The following is a 21,811-nucleotide window of genomic DNA, read 5'->3' on the forward strand; positions in this document are numbered from 1 at the left end:
GATCAATCTTAGTGGCATCCTGCAGCTAGTCTCTGTCATAAATATAAAGACAGCTCATGCAAGCTTACAGTGGAGTTCTGTCTGGGGTGTTTATGGATATAATGAGCATATTTGAATGAAAAAGCTTGAAGTTCCAGGTTATCTGTCCAACTTCAAAACATGATTGAGAGCATTGACAAATGCACACATGTGGATGGGTAACTGCTTGCTTACCGATCAAAATTGGGGTAAAGCAAGAAATGTCCCAGTGCTACACAAAATGAAAATAAGTTGGTTCATGCTGAGTGCCAACCTCAAGGCATTTGTGACTTCCAGAGAAAAGTTTATACAGCAAACATTAGACCCATGTTTTATTTTCCTCCATAAATGATGATGGGCCTAGTGATGAGTTTGTCACCAGTTGGCAGACTTCCTATATACTTGCTGGGAAAGGAAAGTGCTCAGCAAATAGCTATTGTGAAATCAAAGGTAGTTTTCAAAAGAAAAAGAAAATAATTCTAGATAAATTTATTTGGGAAGGAAAACTAGAATGTAGACTTATTAGTGGAAGAGAAAATTGTCCCCTTATCTTTTAACTGTGTGAATGTCAGAAATCTTAAGATATTATTGTTATGTAAACATAACCATGGGATGGTTTAACTTCTAAATGTCTAATGAATGCATCAAGCCAAGTAAAATATTCATTAGAGTAATTGGTTCAGTTCAACCTCTCAAGGCTACAGCTTGGAAATATACACACTATTGCCTTTAGAAATGCAGCATGTTGATTCACCAGCCATTTTGCCCAGCTCGTTTTCATTCCATATGCTTACTATACTTTGCAAATTCTAATTAACTGAGGTAGCAGTTTGCAAGCAATATTTGATACATTTTTAAGCTAAAGGTTAAGTAGTATCCAGAGTGAAACCTGTTCAGTTGTAAGACACATCAGAAATTTTTAAGATATTCTTGTATTAAAACAATGAGATATGGAAGTTCTTACACAATTGATAATAATATAGTAAAAAGTTAGTTGTTCCCAAAATAGTAATCTGTTTGTTAATACACTTAGATATGCCTAAATGAAGTGTAAAATTCATTAATGTGCTAGCTAGACAGTTTTCACTGTAGGAAGCTGGCTTTAGTATCATATGATGAATTCATCATACCCTCATAGGTTTTCCTCTCTCCTCCCCTCTGTGATGGGCATCTGCCTCGGACCATATGGTTTTGGAAAATTTTAATTGAAATTCTTCTGTCAAGTAGCTGAGTTAGAGAAAGCCTAACTTGCTTATAATTGCTAAAAATGTTGTAGAGACCTTCTGTTTCCATGCGGAGGAGCAGGAACTTGAAGCTTTGCACAGGCGAGTAACTTGTGCCAGGGACAAGCTTTTGCTTTCGATGAAAGTCTGCCGAATATTGGCCAACTTGTGTACCTTTCACAATTTGTTCATTTCCAACGGAGGCTTGCTGGAGTCTCTTGTGACTGTGTCCTTATGAAACCTCTCTTGGCTTCTCTTGCTGTCACATCTATAGATGGCTCTATCCTGTCACAGGTCCAGTGCTTGGTCCAGGAACTCGTGTGCCATCACCACGGGTGGCAGGGCAGGCTGGTGGAGCTCTGCATTGTCCTCAGTTGGAATTTTAGCCATCTGCCATTGCCAAATGTGGGTTCTTGTGAATGACTGCTGTCTCTAGATGTTAGCCAGTTCCCCATACCTTCCTGAACCCAGCACATCATCACGATGGTTAAAAGCAAGTGTAAAAATTGACATAGACATTGGCACTCTTCTGGCTGCTCTGCAAAGCTAAGCACAGAGGTTTAGTGAGTATTGATTCTGTTGCAGAGACAAATAGGTGTTTCTTGAAACGCACCTTTGCAACTGATTGTGGGTCCTTGAACTACAGCTGCTACCATGAGGTTTTAAAAACAGAAAGCAACTCCTGGAATAAACACCCTCCTGCAGTGGTGTGTTGAGAGTGTGCTGCCAGGACAGCCCTTGCTGGGGCTGTGGGTGGATGTGCCCTTGGAGGCAGCAGTCGTGTGGAAGGACACAGAGGCTGGCCGCTGGGGAGCTGTGCTCAGAAAGGGTGAAGCAGCGAGGGCCTGGGGAGCTGCTGGGCAGAGCAGGGACACACATGTAGGCTTAGCAGCTTGCATGGGAGAGAGCCAAAACTGAGAGTCCCATAGCAAATGGTTCATTCCTATTTCAGTGTTTTTGGTCAGTTTCTCAAGTGTCATACATGCCTTTGTAGTTTATGAATGGGGATTAGATTAAAAGAATGATTTGAGTCTCTTTGACTTTATTTTTTGTTTGTATTTGTACATATTTTCTTTTTCTTTTGCTTTGCAAGTGTGAGTATTCCCAATAATCAGAGGACTAGGATAAAGACTTTTATCGGTCTTATTCCCCTGTTCTACTTTGGCAAAATGTTAGAAAAACATTTTGGATCTGATTATCAAATAATTTTGCATCTTTTTCATATGCCTCTTGAACTCTTCCAATTAAGTTTTTAACCCCTGTATTACTGCTTTGCCTGCCTTGCTTCGTTAAATACATCATTTCCTGGTTTCAAGTAGTATGACTGACAAATTTGGAGTACTCCACAGTATTTTAAAGAAGTTTATAAAAATTGATGAGCTTTTTAGATGATTAATCTAAAAAGAAAGGCTTAATAATACAGCCTTCTTTTATTGAAACACAAAACGTAATGTTGTCTGAACATTGAATCAAGGAGCAAAATGTCACTATTCCTGCATTTCTTTTTTATTTCTAGACATATATAGCTTTGAGAATATTATTCTTACAGCAATGAAGTCTACTTCTAGCACAGAGCAACTCTTTATGAGCAGTTTTCACTGGCAGATTAAGAAAGTTGTGGCATAGCTATTTACATATTTCCAGTAAATATGGTCTTGCACTGTTACTGTTATTGAGATCTTATTCCATTATTAAAATTTTATGTAGTACCAAATATAATTTTTGTACTGAAATAAGTATAATAGCTAGAAAGTGTTTATAGACAGCCTTTAATGTTACGCTCTTGGACTGTGCCTGATACTGCATGGTGCTGGTGATAAGAGTAAAGAATTATGAAAAATGCCAGTGTGGGCACAGTGGAATTTGTTATGGCAGTGGGGTTCATGATCTTACCAGTGTAATGTTTATGGATATGGTTTATGTGTAACTTAGTGAAATGTCTTAAAAATGCATTGTAGTTTGTAAGTGCATAATACTGTAGCATTATGATATTTTTGTAGTATCAGTCATGACAAATGTATTGTATCTCGCAAGAGAGAGCTGGCACCACAACTGGTTTTTCTGATAGGCTGTGTATTTCCATCTTTGTCGCTGATGTTTGAAAACCTTTTGGTCAGTGTAGAGCTTAGGTGATTATATGAACCGTGGGGGAACAGGAAACATCTGAAGAGTGTTTTTCTGTTTGTGCTAAACATAGCGAGGATTAATTGAAGTGTACTACCAAGGAAGACTAAACAAACGTCTGTATCTTTTTTTCATAATTATTTACCTGGTGTTGTAGAAGCTCCCAGCATCGTTCAAATACACAATGTTTTCTTGGATCATAACATTCCTTTGTTTTGCGGACTTATTTATGAAATAAGCATAAGTAAGCATGTAGCACTTAGTTGTGTTAGTTCTTCATACATCTAAGTAGTCTTTGCTCAAGGTAAGCATTTTCCTTAATGGCTTAAGTTGTTTTGCATAGTGGCAAAAATTTCTTTGGCATTTGCACCCTAGGCTCGTGAAAGCTTAGTTAGGACTTTGTGTGCCAATGCACACAGAGGCTCTCTGATCATCTGGGTGTCTGCCTACGGGTAAATGTAAGGGACAGAGGGGTCCTGTTGGCTTCTGTAGGGCTGCTGTGCACTGAAAGCACGCGTGTGCTGCCTCGCATCTGAGGTCCACGTTGTAGACTGTGCAGTAATGCACAGAACCTGAGATCTGCTCGGTGTGGTGCTGGCAATGTGTACATTCAAAACAAGAATTCCTACTGGCAGCTTCATTTTATTGTCTCCTTGAAATAGGCACAGCAAACTACAAGTGGTCAGCTTATCAAAGGGCACGCCGAAATAGGTCCTTGATTTCAGAGATGGAAACAAGCCCCCTCATAGGTGAATCACTCAGGAAAACAACAACAACCACAACAACGACAGAAAAACAAACCCAAGCGGGAATTTGATTGCCACGCAGGCAGACAAATAGCAGTCCGAGATGTGGATGCTGTGGGCTGCAAGGTGTGATGCGCCGGGCCGTGTTTCCGCGCGGTGCCTCAGCAGCCCTGTGCTTGGCGAAGGGCTATAATTAGATTAGCAGCCTGCTCAGCAGCGGTGCCAGCCTGCGAGCCTCAGCGAGCATGTGCTGGATTCTGCATGTGCCTCCCGCTTATTGGCGGCCGGGGTTGCTGCCTGCCGGTTTGATAGGTTTCCCCAGTAATCTTTATGCTGCATTACAGACATAGATACAGAGGTACTGCGTGCATGCAAAGGGAGAGGTGCTCAGCTTGTAGCGTAAAAGAAAGCCCACAGATGAAAGGCACCGGTCTTTGTTGCAAAGCATCAGTACTTAAGGACTGCTAGCTGGGAGCAGAGAGGTCAGTGAAGGAGTTTTACTTGGTGGTAATTACTTTCAGGTCTTTATCTCTCCGGTAAAAAGAGTCATGCATGAAATGAATACTGTTAATCATGTCATCTGTTTAATTTGATCTTGCTTTCGTTAATGTCATGTGTACTCTGGTGGGAGAGCCATCAGATTACAAAACATATCATTAGACTGGGTTCGGTTCAAAAATAGGATGTATTGGTATGAGAATATTGCTTTCATTTGAAATTTTGAGCCTGTGCATGAGAGTGATTTTACTGGTTGCCTTTTGTTATGCTAATAGAAATATTTCTTTTATTGGAATGTTTTCTGCCGAGCAATTGAATTAGAGCATTTCTATCTATTAGCATATGAAGATAAATCTGTACATATTCATCAATTTAAAGAATAATTTTGTGAAGTATTCTTTAATATGATCACAGCAGTAACTATCTTGATGGTTCTCTTGCAACAAGGTAGAGGGATGAGGAGTATTATGCTATTGTTCTTTCAACAAAGATGCTGGAGCCTTCATGTTTGGGTGGATTCTTTGTTTCATCTACTGGCTTTTACTTTAAATGGCTTTCAAAATGAAACTGAAGCTATTCAGCCTGGTAGATTTCAATATATTCTTTGCTTGCACATACATGTATTTTATACATATTTATTGTTCTCAAAGGCTGGATTTGGCCCAAAGCCTTGTTTATTGTGAGAACTGCCTTCAGCAGTAGAAAGAAACAAGATCTATATATGCCAATCTTTAATCTGTGAATCTGAGACTATTACAGTATTTATCATAGCGTCATACTCATTTAAGTTTTTTTTATACTTTACCTACGCCTCAATTGATCACAACTTTTCCTATAAAAAGCATGCATATTTAATGAGAACATTCTACAGTGAAAGCTGTTCAGAACAAAAGAAAGCAAGCATAAAGTGTTAAAAAAAAGTCTCATAACGTAGCCATGACTCATTTGATGGGTTTTGAATATGAAGGCTGACTGGTGAGACTTCAGAGTTAATGCCCTTGTCTGTGTCAGACTCCAGAGCCCACATGAACTTGTATATTAAGTCACTAGTCATCTGGCTGGCTGGCTGCCACCATGCGTCCGAGGTACGAGTAGATTGTCTCAGCCAGGATCAGAAAGGTGTTAGGAACAGGAGCTATTTTGGTATTAGTCTTCATTCTTCCCTCTGCACTTATCCTTGAAGAGGTTTTTTTCTGCTGCATAAACCACAGTAAAGTTTAGGCTGTTCCCTTTTAAAGTGTGTGATGAGAAACTGTGTTATCTTCTGAGTAGATACCCTGAAATGTGAGTATTTATTCAGTTACCAACTTTATATGGCAATGGGTACAGCAAAGAAACATTCTTTATTATTTGTGATTGTATATTCAAACAGAAGAGTATTTGGGAGGTTTAATCACAGCTGGTACATAACAGTTTGTTTGAAGTTTCGCTGTTGACTAAAACAGTTAACTTGGTATTTATTTTAGTCAAGAATAAGTTGTTTGCCCACATCCCAGGAGGTGTTTTTGAAGGTGTTTTCTTTTAGGCAGACTTGGAAAATGGCATTTTTGCATTGTGGTAGTTAACCCTGGACAGGGAGAACTCGGGATGTGAAGGCATGTTGTTCTCGAGCTGTTTCATATTCCCTCATTGCCCCAAGTTACAAACCAGAAGTGTTTTAAAGATGCTCTAAGCTGATTTATGCCTTCTACCTTTTTTGACAGAGGCTCATCTTAAGTAATTTATCTATGTTTTTGTCGCCTTCACAACGGCATCCCATGAAGGAGTAACTGAAATCCACGTTAATAACAGTGAAATATAGAAGGTAAATATCCTCACCTGAATCACATGTTTACCATATCCAGACAAGTGGATTTCCAAGAGAGGGAGAGGCTGATATTTTCTACTCCATGTATTAGGCTATTCTTATTTATAAGCAGCATAAAGAATGTCTGGAAAAACACTGTAAAAGTTATCATATTTTTGGTGGTGGTTACAGGTAATGCCACCACCCGCTGGAACTGAAGTGATGCACCAGCAGCTATTCAGGTGTGGATGTCTTTGCCTCTAGAAAGAGCTGTGATGATGTATGCAAGCATCACAAGAAAATGTGACAGTAGTGAAGCTAGAACTGGAGACACTGTAATTTAACTTTGCAATAGCTTAACAGCAGGGAATATGCTACTTTGTTATTGCTTCATTGCATTACCGCCTCATTTTTCTTCTCGGTAAACTAAGAAAACAAATTGAAGCAACAGTTTGTGTGAATTACTCTCTAAAAAGTTGACATTCTTGATGCTAGAAGTATATTTCAACTATAACCAGTGTATTGGTCCAGGAAATTTAACATACTTCAGATTATTATCAATGAAATTTTGTATTCAAGCTTTGTCAGTGAGTTTCTAGATGTAAAAGTTTTTAATTACTCTTTTGTTAGGAGATATATGCGTAGCATGTTTGTTATGTGCCTCTGTAAACTGTTCTTATTTCTGATGTGATGCCTTGTAGTTAAATCTCCAAGTCCTTTGTTACGTGAAAAGGAAACTTTTCTTTCCTGACAGGAATACAGTATGTATGTGTATATACATATATATGGTAAAGGCACAAGAGTACGTTGTGAAAATCAAGATCTCTAGTATTCAATTAATATATGCAGGTAAACATATATAAATACATATATATTTTCTACCACATAACTCTAATATATGTTTGTGTAGAAAACACTTTCAGTGTCATACTAGTATTCTCATCATAATCCAGTGGAAATACTCTTGGAACAGTAATGTTAGAAACAGCAGATCTGGCTGGGGATGGGATATATTCAGTACACTGAGTGGCTGTAATAAATAGTTCTGCACTAGCTCTTCCCTATTAAGATATTATGTCCTTTTACTGCTCTGCATATAAGTGAATTTTGCATTATTTAAATCCTTACCAAGTCTAAAGGGGAAAGATGATACTTAAGGTTAATGCATTTTTTTTTTGTAGCCTGTTAGCAATGAAAGAGATACTCCAGAAAAAGTCATAAGGCTTTAAAGTATTACCACAGTGTTTATTTTGCAGGATTTGTACTTACATGCCTTACAGTTTTTAAGTCAAGTAGCAGCCAGTGATATGCATAAAGGTTTATATTAGAATGAGAAAAGTGACATTGTGCCCTAAAGCTTTTTTGCTTTTCCTCTGTTTTTGGAACCAGCTCCAGTTATTACTTTGCTGATGAAATGACTATCTGCTTAAATGGTCGAGACATTCAATAGCCCATCTATAAATGCTTATTATAACACTTTGAGAGTTCACAGGAAATCGATAGCCTGTTTTCTGTATTTTGTTGAGTGAAGGTCATTTCATTCTTCAAATCTGAAGAGTTTTGGGCTGGGTGGTGTGAAGGTGCGGGATGAGCCCTCGCGGTGGTCATCCCATCAACTTGGGAAGGCCTCATTGTTGTGACACTCTTCCCACACTGATGCAGCAGCTCTGTTGAATGGGGTCCAAAATGTTCCTTGTATGCAGACAGCTGTTGCTCCAGTTCAGGGACATGTGTCCTCCCGTGCCCTGGGACTGGGCACAGGAGAGCCGGTGGCAGGGAACGTCTGCCGTGCCGTGCCTTGCCTTCCCTTCCTGTGGGGCTCTTTGCCTGGCACAAGTTACCCTGGGGACTAACCATGTGGAATTTAGAAACAGGATGAATGAAATGTCTAGCTTTGGGCAGCTGTGTGTCAGACATTTGCAATGTTAAGAGTAGTGTTTTTTAGAGCAGGAGGTGAAAGTGGCTCTTTTTTGCAGTTCTCTCAATGATATGGGGAATTAAATGCAAAATGGATATTAATTTTTTTACACTTAATCTCATGTTATGATTAATTTAAATTGTTCTTAAGTGTATTACCTGCTGTATTAAGTATGACTTGATAGATTAAATGGAGAATACAGCCAGCAAATAGTAATCCTGGATGCTATTGTCTGCATAATCCTGGTAATGAGATTCCTTTCTTAATTTCACATTTTCTTTAATGGATGTGCTTTGGCCACCTGTAGACAAAAATATTTGCTTTATTTTTCCATGAAGCACCTGCAGCTTCCAACCCTGATCCTCACTTTGTATATATGTTATTTTTAAATATTAATTGTTCCATAACGGATGTTATTTGGATTTGTGCCCTGTTGTATAGCTGTTGCATACTTCTGTAGTATATTGATTTATTAATTGAAACAATATTTATACATTGATGATGATCCTATGGCCATCTACTTATTTGACTGCTTATCAGTTTGGCATGGTAGAATTATTTTACTGTATTATCCATACTTTCCTTAATGTGTGCAATACACAAAACCCAATTAATGGCAAAGAAGGATATTAAAGTCTTACTTTTCTTGTAAGAGAGTTTAACATTGTGGAAGTTGGTAAACTACACCAGAGATTATTCTGCTTCCTGACTAGGAAGTCTATAGAAACAAAGCTGTAACAAAATAATACAATGTGTCAGAAGACTTGTATGTTATTAGTGCTGTTTAACTGGAGAGAAATGTGAATATCTAGATTTGCAGTGATTCCCAAGTTTGTGAACATGGGAATAGACCCATCTATTTAGGGTCCTTTAGAGTCCATGAATATTAAGTGGGTTTTTTAAGGTCTGGTTTTGTATGTAATGTTACTGAAGGAGAGATGTTAATACAATGTGGTGTGTTGGCCTGTAATACAAAAGCACAATATGACACAGTGCCTGTGCCAAAATGTTTCCTGCTGTATAATCTAGGCAGAAAAAGACCATAGTGAAAGGGAGAAACGGAGACAATAAAGATGAATTATCTTTTATGTGACCACAAACTGTGGAGTTGCAAGGTAGACTGAACAGTCTGTGCTTTAGGATTATAAACCATCACTATGAATGTCTTTACATAGAGTGAAAAATATAGGATCAGTGTAACTATTCTTGTCTATATAAGTGCTTAAAGTACAAACTTCCCAGGTTAAGGATGATTTCCTTCTGTCTCAATGTCATAATTGTCATTGGGTATTTTGGGCATAGCAGTCATCTGGAAATGAGTGTGCAGCTTTGTATTTCTACTGTGACATTACAACAGCAGTCTAGTCAGTAGATGTATGAGGGACGTGATAAATTATATCCCTTCCTCTTCCATTACTGTTACATCAGCCCTACTGTAATCCATGGTTCTGTGCTGTGTGCTGTCCCCTATTTTCCTTTGCCATATTGTGGAGTGCACAGGTTGCTATTTTGGCCCCTAGCTCTTCAGGGTAAAGTCTGGCAGGACCTGTGCAATTGCTATGTTTTATGTGAAACACAGGTACTGTGGAGGGTGCAGCAGAACACAACCTTCGAATATGATGTCATTATCGTCCAGTGTTTTGGTACTTCTTGTTTCTCTTCACCACAGTTCTCCTCTCCTTGCTGCTGCCACTTTTCTAAATTTGTCTGCTCCATTTTCTCATTTAAATCTACTCTTGTTTTTTCCCTACTTTCTCCAGTCCCTCTTTCTGCCCTTCAGTTTCTACCTGACATTCAACCTTGGACTCTTTGACATCTTTGCAGCCACCTTCCCCTTTTTGGGAGGTGGATATCTGCGCTGGTTTCAGCTGGGGTAGTTGAACTTCTTCCCAGTGGCTGTATGAGGCTCTGTTTTTGGTTTGTGCTGAACACAGGGTTGATAATTCAGAGCTGTTTTTGTTGTTGCTCAGCAGGGCTCTCACAGAGCCAAGGCCTTCTCTGCTTTTTGTGCTGCCACACTGGTGAGGGGGCTGGGGGTGCATGGGAGGGTGGGAGGAGACACAGCCAGGACAGGTGACCCCAGCTGACCAAAGGGATATTCCAGACCATGTGGAATCATGTTCAGCTTGTAAAGCTGGGGGAGGAATGAGGAAGGGTGGATGTTTGAACTGATGGTGTTTGTCTTCCCAAGTCACTGTTATATATGATGGGGCCTTGCTTTCCCAGGAGTTGGCTGAACCTGCTCATGGGAAGCAGCAAAGTAATTCCTTGGTTTGTTTTCCCTATTTAACTGTCCTTAACCCATGAGTATTCTAGCTTTTACCCTTCCTGTTCTCTCCCTGTTCCTGATGGTTGGGAGAGTGAGCAAGTGGCTGCTGACTGCCACAATATCCAAAAATACCACTTATGCAGGGGTGCCCAAGGACAGCACACAGGTGAAGAATGTAAGTTCTCTTACCGAAGATGCTTAATTTTTTAAAGTTATTATGTATTTATTTGTTGGAGCAAGATGTCCTTGAATCCTGCTTGGAAAGCTCATTCTGACAAATACAAATTGTGCCCCTGACCTTTTCAATTCTGACATATCTGCTTTTTTTCTCTCAGCCAGTTACCTCTTTACTGAAAGCAAACATCTCCGTTCATCTTCCTGTCATCTCTAGATCAGGCCTTTCTCAAGTGATTTATGAGCTTTGCTGACCACTCTCTGCAACAGGGCTCCTTTCTTTCATGCCTTCATGCAGATACCTCATACCAGCTGTGTTTCTGTAAGAGCTTGACCCAAGGAGCTGCTTCTGCTCCTCCTGCTCTTCAAAGGTGTCTCAGACAGTTGTGGCATGTTACTGACCTGAATTTTGACAGCTTCACTGGTGCCTGCAGGGCTCAAAGATGTGTGGGTACTTAACTGCCTTAAAGTCACATTTATTTTGCTCTTCTTTTGCTGGCACTTGGCACGCACTGTGTGCCTAAAGGATCTTGACACAGGCTGTCCACTAGGAGGAGGTTTTTCAGACTGCCTTCATTAAATCCTCACAGAAAAACAGCCACACAGATTATGCTCCTATCCTGTGCTAAAATATACAGGATTTGGGTTCTTCATCTGTAGGGTGACTTGATGAGGACTATGGTATGTGTAGAAAAACTGGGATGCTTTTTTACTACCAACTCTGGTTTTGAGTTCACTAAAGAGACAGAGTTTTTGCCAGTATTTTTGCTTTCCGTATGCTACGAAACAACTTATACTTTCACATTTTATTTCAGCATGAAGTACTGAAGCCTAAATTTGCAACTCTGAAGCCTAAATTTGCAGCAAAAGCATGCCTATAACTAATTGTTAAAACACATCCATTCTTAGAAAATATTACAAATACTAAATCCATCTGGTGTTGAATTGCCATTGATTTTTTTATAATTACTCTTCTGGCTTTGTGGAAAATAGTCCTGGAAGCATTAGGATCCTACCCAGAGTTGCTGGTTTGGTTTTTTTTCCCTGCTTTTCACTAAAATTAATCATGGACTTTTCAGTGTGTACCAATACCTGATCGGAGGGAATAAAGAGCATGGAGCCTTCTAATGATAGGAAGCAATGGGCACAAACTGAAATACAGGCAATTCCATTTAAATGTGAGCAAATACTTTTATACTCTGAGGATGGTCAAATGCTGGTTACCCCAAGAGGTGGTGAAGTCTTCACCCTTGGAGATGTTCAGAATGCAGCTGCGATGTGGTCCTGGACAACCTGTTCTAGGTGGCCCTGCTATCAGCAAGGGCTTGAACTAGACAGGCTCCAGAGGTGCCTTCCAGCCTCAGCTGTTCTGTGATTCTGTTACTAGAAATCTCCAAACAGCAGACCAAGCAGGCCTTTCAACTCTAGACAAGTTATTTTTTCATATATTAATTCTGCAATCCAAACAGTATAACATTTTATTGCTGGGTATACCCTAGGTATGAGTGTACACATGTATAGGTATGTATACACTTTCCTATTTCTATCTCCAGTGAATGTACTTGAAAACTAGGACAAGCTGGAGAATATCAGAGATGGAAAAGGGAAGAGTACAATGTTTTTATACATATATATTTTAAATATCCTAATGTCATTTCGTACAGGCCACACACGCTTTATGCAGTCATTGAGGGGTTTTTTTTCCCTTCTCCATAAATATGCTACGTCTGTATAGTAAAAAAAATGCTGGACAAAATTGCTTTAAAGAAAGCTTTATTTTTATTAGATGATTTCTCTTGGGCACTACTTATACATAATTGCATTTTTGTTCCGGTGCACATTGAGTGTAAGTGGGCACAAATCATCTAGGAGGAGATCTGGAGGAGAGAAAGCAGAGAAGAGAAGGCTCTGGGTCAGGACAGGGAGGTTCTTCCTCAGCTAGACTCATCTTTCTCAAAAAGGTAGCTCCAAATCAAGCAGTAAACACATAAAAACTGGCCTGAGTTTATGTATCTATATAGAGCATTCAATACTTTGGATATTTTCAAATACGTTTTGAAGTCCTATATGTGCATAATTATGGCTTTGCTGGTATTCAGCTCTATTTCTGCAGCCCACAGCTGTGTCTGGCCTGTCTTATGGTGCTCTTGAAAACTAGAAAGCTGGACAAGGCTGACTGCTAAAATTACATGTAGCCTCTTGGCATATAGGTGATCCTGAGGGGTAGTGTTGGGGGAAGCTGTCTGTGAGCATCCTTTGTAGCATGAATTGGATACGTTGTGTGGAAAAGGAGGCACTTGCACAGCTCTTCACTGTGTCCCTTCAAAGCCATGAATCTTGCCTTATAATATTAACACATTTTCTTTCTCCTTTTCAACCCATATTAAAGTCAATTTTCCCCTTCTTTAAATGATGACCATTATGTTGTTTGGTGTTGAAGAGATTTTCTTTGTTTATATCTTGGCCAAGATAAGTGACAAAGCATTCAGACTTGAGGTTTTTTATATAAAGTTGAAAGAAAAAATCTTCCTTCCCATAAGCACTTGGATTTTTATTTAAGTAAATGGCAATGCCAGGTTCTGTCTTCTGACTCTTCATGGTCAAATATGGTGTGGGGTTTCGTTTTTCCTGTTTGTTCATAGGTCATGAAATAACTTCTTAGAAATGCACTTGCAGAAATCAAAACAGATTTTATTATTACTGTTGTTAAGACGAAAGAAACACAACTCTGGTTCTGAGAGCTTGCTTAGTTTCATGTTTAACACACCAGCTTCAATCACAGCCACTAGGAAGTTTGGAACCTTTTTTTTTTGTTGTTGTTGAATTTTCAAGAATTAATCTGATAAACCCTTTAATCCTTATGAGCTGTACCATTCATTTTAGTTTGGCTATTATGCCTTTTACACTTGAATGGATTACTTTCTTGGGTCAGTGCAGTTGTCTTTTGAAAATCATTTAGAGATATCCACTGGTAGTGAAGTTGTCTTGTCAGGTATCACAAGCATGCAGGAAGAACAAATGGGTTTGCACTGACAGTTCCAGTCTCCCTCCCCTGCTCTTCTTTACCTCCTTGCCTGTGTGTTTTTAATCATCCCTTCCTCTCTCTGTCCCCCAGCCCCTTTTCTTCTCAAATCCATAATGCTCATGATTGCTGTGATTTTCATTTTCAAGGACTGTTAGGCCATCCAAGAAAAAGTCCTCTTCATACTTTGAAGTGTGAAACTTGCTCTTCATTTCCTTTTCATGATATATCTGGAAATGTTCACATGTATGATGTGACATTCTTCAGTAAAAGTGGGGCCTGCCTGTATTTGAAGCTGCCCTGCAAGTCAGAGGTTGGCTCGGCACTGCCAGCAGTGTGACTGTTGCTTTCTTGCATGATTCTGCCCTTCCAAACTCCACAGGGAAGAGACAATGGAACTCAGAAGTTCCTGTTCAGCTACTTGGAGCATTTACATGGTGTTCCCTGAGGAAGAGTTTACTGGGTTTTCTTTAGGAACTTGATATCAGACCTTCAAAACGGGGTTAGCAATAGTGCCTTCAACATGTACCAGGGTATGAGTTTCCTGCTTTCTCTCACAGCTGGAAAGGAGTTTTCATTAAGTGTGAAAGTGTTGGATGAGCTGTTTTTAGGATGTTTCTTCCTGAAGCCTGCCAGTTTGAGGATTGTCACACCAAGCCCAGTGGTGATGAAACAACTGCAAGTTCCACCAAGGTAGTCTTGCACCAGGGGCTTTTATGCGGAGCACTGTAACAGAGGTGTGATTTTTTTTGAGAATTTTGCAATGTTTGGTTTCTTTCAGACACAGAGGTTCCAATCAAAACATGACTCTGTACCTTGCACGACTGCATCAGTGCCCTTGCTCTGCTATGGAAAAATTTGGAAGCTCAGAGTGTTTTTGTAGGAGAGAAACCCAGCTATGGTGATGCCTTTGCGGGGGACTCCAGTTGAGTTTTGCCTTCAAAATGAAGTTGTTTATTACATTTAGAAAATAAGTAGCTAAGACTAAGAAACAGGTGGATGAGGTTAATTTTTAATACTGGTTTATTTCAATTTTTTACACTTGTGGGAGAAGTCAGGTGGCCCAGTTACTAATGCAGAACTGTTACAGCCTCAAAAAAAGTAATTGCATTTTTCCTTCTCAAAGAGAAAAAACATACTAAGTGTAATTCTGTTTCAGTCCCCATTGCATCTAGCATGATTTTAGCATACTTTTGGAATCCAGGGGGATTTCCTTATTTCACATAAGCTGTCACCTGAGGTGATACTTCTTTAAATGTACTCTCCCTTGAAACTTAAGTCCTTAAATAGTCTACAAAAGTTTTGAATGCTTGTGTTGCCTTTAATATAGTTAGGTTAAAACTTTTATTTCTGTATAGATGCAGGGTTTGTCTGTGTACTTTTTAGGTACATGAAAACGGGGTTAGCATTAATCTCCTAAGTTGTCCTCTGCTCAGCTGGAATCTTTAATTTGCTTTCAGAGCCTTTTAAACCCCTGAAGTGTCCCAGTATTTCTTGCCAATAGAGGTCAGTTAACTTGTGCAGGAAGTGCAATTTCTGTCAAGTTAGTCTACTGAGAGCCTTACACCTTAAGGAGCCTTTGTGATGATCTTTCCAGACAAAGCAGCACTTTCTCCGTAAGGTAAAAATTCTGCAATCCACTTGAATCAGAAATACCTTTTTCTTCCTGTCTTAAACATGTTAATATTTTATAATAATAATTAGAATGATGAAAAATGGAGGTGTAAACAAAAGCAGTCATCACCACGTACCATAGTGGTGGAATAAAAACTGACCAGTCCTTCCTCCCCCTATTTTCATTCTTCCAAGAGCCTCATAAGCAGGGAAAGCCTGTATCTTGAAGATTTTCCCAGTGCTGCATATCTCTATCTGCCCATGCTATGAAATCTGCCATCCATCTTATTCTACTACTGAAGTACTCTGTTGTCACTTTCCTAGCCTGGATGAAAGCAGCCATGTCCCACTTATATCAATTCTGAACATTGCTTGAAAGAGCATTTCCCAAAGCCTGTGGCTTTGATCATATCATTTGTCTTTACATCTTTTGTTGGTTCCTTCTTCTCTGTTGTACCCAATATCGAAACTCTGGTAAGATGTCCTAACATTATCTCTCATCTTCCATTTATTACCAAAATTTTTTGGTTTATTGTCTCCATAATGCCATCCTAAGTCATCTTGTTGTTATACTTTCAAACAGTAATCTTTGTGCTTTGTTTTACATCCTTTCCACCTGGGAAGAGCTAATATTGTGTAAACAAATTCAGTGTGCTCCACTGTGTTACGGTCTTTTAATTTACCTAGTATCACCAGGCAGTCTTGCAAAATGAGTATTAGTAACATTTCAGTTAATAATAACAGACCTAGAAAAAGATCTTTTCAGAAGGACCTGTGTTTGTGTTTGCATTGCATCTGCAGAGTCATATCTGCTGGGAAGAGTTTTCTGTGCAGATGAAAGGCAAAGGCTTGTAATGCAACAGAAACTTACTGTGGTGCCACTGATTACAGAGAGCAAGTCTAGTCTAGTGGCATTTCTAGGTGAATGGATTTGTCTGCAATGAGAAATACCATCAGTTACAAAAGCAAATTGTCCTGGGAAGGAAAATAAAGTATAACATTAGTGCAAGATAAAGGAAATCCTAAAGAATAATGAAACAAAATACAACTTATTATGGAGCTATTTGGTATTGAAGGTACTAAACAAGCTCAATATGTGTTTCCTGGAGCTTCCCAAAATGATTTGTTCATGTCTGGTGGCTGCAGGAGCAAAGGGAGATGTGTCATTTTGGAAGACTTGAGAGTTGCATTGTGGCCTGGCAGGGGGTATGCAGCCTACCTTCAGGAGCCAGGAATTGCAGTAGTTATTGCACTTCTCTTCCACTGATTGAGTGCTTGTCTTTATGTACAAAACGGGAGTGACATGGTCAAACCCATGTCACGGCTCCAGGCATTCATTAACTCTCTTTAATACTGTTCTGGAAAACCAGTGGGGGTTTTATTATAGTCCTTTCAGGTTTGGTGGTGGGGTTTTTTAAAAGATGCCCAAAAGTCTTAAGGCCAGTTTTGTTTGCCAAATAATTCAAAACTGTGCTGCACGCACTGGCTCCCAGTGGAAGCAACTGGCAAAGCTGCTGTGAGGTCACTCTGTTAACAAAGAGAGAACAGCAACCAAAGGGAAAAAACCAAAAAAACCCACCCACCACCAAAGAACCCACAACCAAACTTATTTATTGAGGCCTTTACCTCTTTCTCCAGTGTTCACATAAAAACACCTGGCAGTGCAGAGCTATTAAAATCACTGTTGAAAGAAACAAAAAAAGCTTCTGAACATTTACAGCTACAGGATGTTTAGGAGAGATTTACAAACAGTGCCGTTCTTAAGAATTAAGAAAGTATTATTTGGTTTTGTTATACTGAGAATTACAAGCATAAGGAATGTACCAAATGTTGGAGGTGCCAAGTGAGTTGTTTGTGGAATACCACCACAGAGGTCCACTTGGTAGCATCTCACTTTTATAAGTGAAAGTCACTGGTGATAAATTAGGGCAGGTAAGTTTTCAAAAAGTACTGGGTACTAGTTTAAAGGAGGGAGTGAAGGGAGAAAAATTAGGGAATTTCCTGGTTTAACAATTAAAGTAAGTACAGGAAACAAGATGTACCTTGAAATTAAAATGGACTCTCGAGACTTTCTCTGTCTTAGAAGTATGGTGGTCTATTTCTTCTGGGTTTACCACAGGGGCAACATTTTGTTGACGTTATTTTAGTGTAAAAGGTAACACGTGAGAGCAGTTCACAGTCACCATTAAGGATCACAGAAAATGAACAAAACCACTGGGGCTGGGCAATTCCCAGTTCTGGCCTGGGTTGCAGTGGGGGAAGATGGAACAAGCAGAGGTCCCTAAAGGGCCCCTGCAGCCCCTCACCCTGGGATAGCTCACTTCCAGGGTGGAATCTCCTTGACTGGGCTAAGTCAGTCCTGTTGCCACTGTGCCATTGCTGTCAGTGAAGAGAAACAAGCAGGGGTGGGTATGACTTCTCCAACCAGCTTGGGTGGTGGGAGGTGGTCCTTCTCTGCCAGCTGTAGAAGGACAGGATACATGGCATACTGGATGTGGCTGCAGTTTGTTGGCTGTGTTGCTGTACTTGGAAAGCTGTTTCTGAACCTAACTCCTGTACTGGTTACAAATGGTTTAATTTCCAGCATAATTTTTTACTTTTAGCTAGCAGCATTTCCTGTACTGATAATGTCAAACTTGTTGCACTGCAGAATCTTTGTTCCACATCAAAATCTGTGTATCCTCACATATGTATATCTGTATCTATCTCTACATAAAGTTTTAAAATTTGAAAACATTTGGCATGATATGTGATCACAAAGGCCAAGAGTTTTGTGCAATTTGGCCAGTGCTTCCCACCGAAACTGATAACAGGTGTGGGAATTGCCTGTAATGGTCACTGCCTATACATTTCATGGCTTGGGAAGAAACCTGGTCTCTACCACAGGAGGACAAGTTCAGGGACAGCTTTTCAATCTCAGTTCTTTCTAAGGCAGTCATGGTTTGTATGTGTGTGGTAACCGAGGGAGGGGTGTAGCTGGCATCTTCTCAATTAAAAATCATCTCATCCCCAGCACATGGTTGCTTTGCTGTGCCTCTCTGTGGTTTTTGGGGTTTTGGAAGTTGTAAGAAGGCAGCAGCTGGAAGTGGGTTTGAAAGGTGAGGGGGGGGACATGCTGCTGTTGGGGTTGGGGCCATCCTCAGGCTGAGCTGGTGTACGCTCATGTACCTCTCCGCATGTTGAGAGGTGGGTGTGCCAGTCCATTGACTGAAATCGCTAAAGGTTTGGTAGTAGTTGCTAAGCAACTGCAAAACACTTCAAAATGGGATTTTTTTTTCCTTACCCACAGACTGTTTATGCAGCAGGTAGAGGAGAGGGGGAGTGAGGAGCACTGTGGGGTAGCTGGGTAGCTGCCCAGAAGCCCTTTTCCTTCCTTCTACATGTCATGGCCAAGGTGAAGGAGAAGGACCCAGGCTTGTACTGTGCTCCCCTTGCAAATTCACAACTCTTTCACACTGTTACAGCAGTTTCATTTTTTTTGCCATGTACATAAATATTGCTCTTGACAAGAGAAGATGCTGTATTTTAAACAGTCCGCTGACAAGCAGCGAAATTTTCCAGTAAAACTTAGATGTTTTATGGAAGACAGTTGTGCAGCAAAGGGTCATAACATGGCAGGTCTGGTGATGAAAATCCAGCAGTGCTCTCCACTCTCAAAGAACAAGTATGCTCTCAGCATAGTCATCATTGAAAATAACTTCAAGTTTTGCACGATCCCATCGGTTCACACAGTATAAGAACAACCAGGTGTGTGAATTGTTTTAGCAGTTGGCATCCCATCTATTAAGTCATAAGTTGTACAGTTGGTATTTCAGATTATTTCCTATAAATGATGCCTTACATGTAAGGATTATATTCAAGTGATTGCAGCTTGAAATTGGCTGGTGTCTCATGCATTTTTATCACTAAAATACAATGTCCTTGTTGGCAGTAGCTTAGTTTTGGTATTTGATTTGTTTTCAAGCACCTTACTTTTACAAGTCTTGTATTGTTTTTTGGCAGAAAGGCAGCTGCTTGGCATTCAGAGCCACTAGTTTGCGGTAACAGTTGTTGGTTCTGGTCCTTATTGGTTTTTCTTTCCAATTAAGATGCAGCTGTTAGGATTTCTGGAGTGAGGGAGGATTATTTTATCTAGTGATGTAAATGGGAAAATCCTAAAGTAAGGCTCTGTCCTTCAAAACAGCTGGGAAAAGACCAGGTTGTGAGGCCTCAATGTTTAGTGAGAAGTACCCTGGGCTCTGATTTTTGTGACAAACTGCGTAAAAAGATCTGGTGTTTCTTTTCTCATGTAAATGGAAGGGAATTAATGATTCGGAGAAGATTATCCTAAAGGATTTTTCACACTGCATCTTTTACAACATAATAGGGGAATGTACAATTGCTAATGCCTTTGAACTTGGTGTTTTTGTGACATTTGGAGCACTTGCAGATATAGCGCTTTTGTACTTTTTAAGGAGTAAAAATAAGATTGTGGTATTTTTAACTTTTTTGCTCGGGTATGTGGTCAGTGCTGTATATGAAAAATTCCTGAGCCGCCTTTTGTTTTAGTTATAGCCTAAAAGCTGTAATCAGCAGAAGAGGAAGCTGCACACACAAATCATTGCAGTATACTGCAGACCGGACAATTCTGTTAAACCAGCCATTTAAAGTTAGGAAGTCAAGCAGGCTGAAGGTGGACAATGATTTGAGCTTCATGTGTAATTTCACTGTGGTGGCTCATTCATGCATATTTGTTTTTTGAAAAGATTGTAGTACACTCTTTCCCCAGACTCCACCCATACAGCAGGAAGTCACTCATACCAAAGTGCATCCACACTGGAAATCACACGAGTTAAACTGTTGCGCTGTATATACATATACACACAGAGAGATTGTCTGTATGTACGTATGTATATATGCCACTATACTTTATATCTTCCAGATGTGATTTTTTTGGAAAGCTGAGGGTGGAGTGGGATGGGAATCCCATGGTGCTCCTTTACTGTTGTTTCATGGGGAAAAAGAAGACGAGGAGCAATTGGGCTCTTATAAGTCTTCTTGGAAGGATTTGCATAGTGGACACTGTTTCTTCCTTTTCCTTCAGCTTTCTGAAAGGAATGTAAATGATAGCAAGTTGTTTCACTAGATTGATCAAATTTGCCTGGGCATTGCCTCTCAACTATAAATGGCAGTATTATCTGGAAGAATAAAAACTAGTCAGCCAGACCAAAAGTTGGATATTTTGATTGGATATTCTCACACTAATAAAGGGAGTAAACATTCTTATTAATTTTCGTAACAAAAGTGTATCTAACTTGATGACTTACTGAACTGAGAGATGGACTTAGAATGCCAGTGCTATTGGCAAGTGATACTGTAAAAAATCAAGCTCTTATTGACACAACCGTAAATCAATGACTTTTATTTTCCCCTTTCATTTCAACACAAGAGTCAGAAATAAGTTCATATAATCTCAATTATTTTTTTTCTTTTTATAAACAGGAAGGCTACAGGAGTGACCCAAGGAGGTTAAAGCAGGCTTATGATACAAAACGTATACTATTAGATACTACCTCTTAATAGAAAATATCCAAAAACAATTCTTCAAGATTTTAGTTCAAATACTTGATGCTGTTTGAATAAAGACCAGTGCATGAAAACTTGCTGGATGGATGTGGCTCCTCTTCCATGTGGGATCCTGCAGTGGCCCTTGTTGGTGAAGGTTGGCTGTACAAAGAGCACTTATTCTCAAGGTGATGGTTTTCTTTTGGAGATACAGAGAAATTCATGTGTTTAACAAATTTGTGTGAATGTAGGACAGATACTCTGGTCTGTGTGGATGTGATGACCGTGAAGATGATGTCTTTTGAACACTGAACTTTACATGAGAATGTTTTTAACTTGAGTATTCTCAGTTTGAAGATTGTCTGATCAAGGATGGCAGGTTGACTTTTAGGGCATCCAGTGCCATTTAACATGCCCCAGGGTATCAGAGACAGCATGTTGGGCAGGATCCTGGTATGTATGAAGCTCTGAGAATGAGATGTTGCTGTGTTTTAAATAATGTTGTGACAAGGAAAGAATGTCTTCTGTTTGTGAGCAGTCTGCAAAAGCGAAAACCAGAGGTGGGGTGTTAAAAGTTTGTGTGCCTGGGAACTGAAACTACAACTACCCTTAGCAAGCCCTAGGAGCTGATTTTTTTGTGGGTGGCGGTGATTCTATTTCTGTTATTTATTCCTGCATGACAAACAAAACAAATTCTAAGCAATATTTTTAAAAGGTGTAGGAATAGTAAAAATAATCATAAATAGTTAAAAGAACCAAATACAAACAAATGAAAAAGCTCAGTAAAACCCTAACTCCCCAAAATTGAAAAAGCATGAGTTTTTATAACTTGCTTGGTCACTAACTCGATTATAGTGGCTGTATAAAAAGTGGTC

General features: G+C 39.6%; 1 protein-coding gene across 6 annotated transcripts in view; it reads left to right on the top strand.

The window, feature by feature from the left end:
- The window catches only part of FAM110B (family with sequence similarity 110 member B), a 114,319-nt gene that overhangs the window by 47,586 nt on the left and 44,922 nt on the right, over positions 1 to 21,811 (top strand). For 2 of the 6 annotated variants that reach the window (XM_058833424.1, XM_058833430.1), the window contains exon 1: positions 4,458 to 4,593. The exons of the other annotated variants lie outside the window; for them this stretch is intronic. The gene's annotated coding sequence lies outside the window, so the exon portion shown is untranslated. Of the gene's footprint in view, positions 1 to 4,457; positions 4,594 to 21,811 lie in introns of those variants that run through there. 6 annotated transcript variants of the gene reach the window in all.

The sequence above is a fragment of the Poecile atricapillus genome, chromosome 2 (genome assembly GCF_030490865.1).
Source record: "Poecile atricapillus isolate bPoeAtr1 chromosome 2, bPoeAtr1.hap1, whole genome shotgun sequence".
In the NCBI taxonomy this organism is placed as follows: domain Eukaryota; kingdom Metazoa; phylum Chordata; class Aves; order Passeriformes; family Paridae; genus Poecile; species Poecile atricapillus.